This window comes from Dipodomys spectabilis, unplaced genomic scaffold, assembly GCF_019054845.1.
Source record: "Dipodomys spectabilis isolate Male_0828 unplaced genomic scaffold, ASM1905484v1 ptg000156l, whole genome shotgun sequence".
In the NCBI taxonomy this organism is placed as follows: Eukaryota; Metazoa; Chordata; class Mammalia; order Rodentia; family Heteromyidae; genus Dipodomys; species Dipodomys spectabilis.
Genome location: NW_024870833.1, coordinates 1,497,992 through 1,501,000, shown reverse-complemented (window position 1 = coordinate 1,501,000; position 3,009 = coordinate 1,497,992).

The following is a 3,009-nucleotide window of genomic DNA, read 5'->3' as shown; positions in this document are numbered from 1 at the left end:
ATGTGCTAATAGCATTTTTTACAATGCACTGGATTATGGGTAATTTTTACTTTTCTTTTATCTCCATGTATTTTTTGAATATCTAGCAATGAGCATATAATGAGAAGAAGAAAAATAAGACACCTTGTTTTGAAAATGAGAAGGGAATGATTTGCTTTTTCAGATTGTCTCATAATCACCCTATGCCAAAGTGTCCAGGTTAAAGTGGCTACATCAAAATGTTCTTGATGGCAAAACAATGGCAGTCTTTTAACTACCTCAGCTTTCTCCTTCGGTCTTATTACTTCATTTCCCATGCAGTAGGCAGTCTGAATAATATTCCAAAGACATCCATCTAGCCTCAATGCTCTTTGGCTTAAATATTTTCAGTGTGCTTCCATTTAAGGCCTACTTATTATCATGGCACATGGGCCTTTTGAGATCTGCTCTCCACCATGTATATTGGTCCTTGGACCCTGTATATGTTTTGCCAAGTTTACAGCATAGCTATTGACACTGTGTGGAAGCTCCTTGGCCTCTATTTTACGTTTTTTATTGTATTTGTCCTCTTCCTGGGGCTTGAACTCAGGGCCTGGGTGCTGTCTCTGAGCTCTTTTGCTCAAGTCTAGTGTACTCTATCACTTGAGCCAAAGCTCCACTTCTGGATTTTGAGTGGTTAATTCGAGATAAATGGGGACTTTTCTACCCCAGCTGGCTTTGACCCATGATCCTCAAATCTCAGCCTCCTAAGTAGGTAGGATTACAGGTGCGAATTACCAGTGCCTGGCTGGCTTGGTTTTTATTTTGGTCCAGTTAAGAGTCTTATCATTGCCATTGATAAGATCCAAGAACTAGATCTTATCTTTGTTTCTAGGTGCCCAGGATGGTGTTTACCACTGGCAGGCAAAACATTTGCTAAGTGAAAGATGAATGAACAGCTGGAATGCAGAGGCTCTATTATAACTGTTAACTGTTTACAATAGCCAGAAAGGTGACATTAAATTCATTGAGATGTTAAAGCTACTAACACAGTTCTTCAGTCGCATTTGGGGTGAGTTAAAGGAGAAGGAAAGCAATTATAATATGCAACCTGGTTTGAATTTTAAAGGTGTCAAAAACTAGCTCTATGGGCATGTCCATTTCTTTTTCCTAGGCATCTAGAAAGATAGTATATTCTATAGCCTTCCTCTCATTAGGTTAGAACATTATGGCTAAATTCTTTCTGGTGGGATGACTTAGAATTGATCTTTCCTTCTTACCAGTGCTCTTTCTATATATTCTCATTCTGATCCATGTGGCTGAATGTAAAGGTCTTTGAAATGATGGAGATAACAGACAAGAGGAGGCTGGCCCTGATATGTGATATGGATGAGATATAAACTGGTTGGTATTGGGCTTAGTGATTGAAATGTTGTGGTCTGTGGTTATTACTGCACAGCTTAGCTTCTCCTGGGTGCATCATCTTCCAAAGAAACTTTTTAAGTCTGCTTAGCTTTGAATTGGACAGGATTTCCATGGTCATTTTGACACTCCGGAATGCAGATGTTGAAGCATATCTCCTTATTCAGCTTCTTCATTTTGTATTTTCCAAATGATTTGAAAGAGAAACATGGAGTAAGATAATGACTATTCAGTAGAAAGCAAAAATAGTACAGAGCACAAATGACTCACAATTAGCATAACAATTCTTACTATTAATATGAATCTTTCATTTCTTGTTTTTTTATAGTTTAGCAATCTGCTACATTTAATAGAAAGCTCAGATCCACTGTCTTGATTAAAAAGTGGGGTTACACAAATCTTTCAAGCACATGAATATATGTTTAATTTGTTGATTCTTTTAGGTTAAGAATTAAATCCAACCAAAAATTAATTAGGACTTACTATGTATGTTTTGTTATATTTGCAATGCTGGTTTTGGTTTGTATTCAGGTAGGGATGTTGGTGGAGTCAGTCGGCTTGTAATAATGTTCATCTGTTAAATAATCTTTCCTAAATATGACCAGAAATGTGGAATTTTTTATTGGCAATTATAATCTTTGGGCTCAATATTGCTTTATTAGACATCTGGCTGCCAAATCCATATAGGGTCTTTTCATGACCATCATATACGACGGGGAAAATTAATTTATTCTGAAGATCAAATTAATGGGAAAGGCCTTTTCCAAACAAAATACATGAAAGAATATCAAAGTAGTGCTTGCAAATGTATTTGATCCAGTGTAGGTAGGAATCTTCTCCTTGAAAGTTTGCCTGATTTCCCCCTATTTGATTAATTTATCCTCTTTGTGCTATCACTTTAGTTTGTAAGAGCCTTGTGTTGTGATCACTCATAAGTATCTCTCGGTAGCTTCTCTAGCAGACTTTAGGATGTCTTCTAGCATGCATAGACCCTCTCTTTCATCCTCCTCTTAACTTCATATCCTAAGTGCTTGGCCTAAAGTTGGATCCTAGTATATATTTATATTATAAATATTAATACTATTGTGTAGACATGTGATTTTAGACTTAGATAACTTGTTAAACATAGCTATTTTGCAGTTATAATTTTAAATGAATTGTACATGCCATACATATATAAGTAGGTTACATTTTATGTCACTATGGCAGGGTATTGTGCTGCATTTTAGGATGTTAAAGATGTTTGAGAAAAATCTGCTATGAGAGTGGGGGAGTAGATGACAGGATTTTTTTTTTTTGCCAGCCCTGGTGCTTGAATTCAGGGCCTGGGCATTGTCCCTGAATTTCTTTGCTCAAAGCTATCATTCCACCACTTGAGCTATAGCACCACTTCTGGCTTTTTCTGTGTATGTGGTACTGAGGATTTGAACCCAGGGATTCAGGAATGCTAGGCAAACACCCTACCACTAAGCCACATTCCCAGCCCAAGGACAGCTTTAAGAAAGACACATCATTTTAGAAGAGTATACATTTTGACCTGTATTTGAGCAAAATGCCAGAACAAGCCATTGGGTACTATTATGTAACCTAGGGCAGGAGGGCCTGTGTAACAAAAGTCAGGCTTAAATG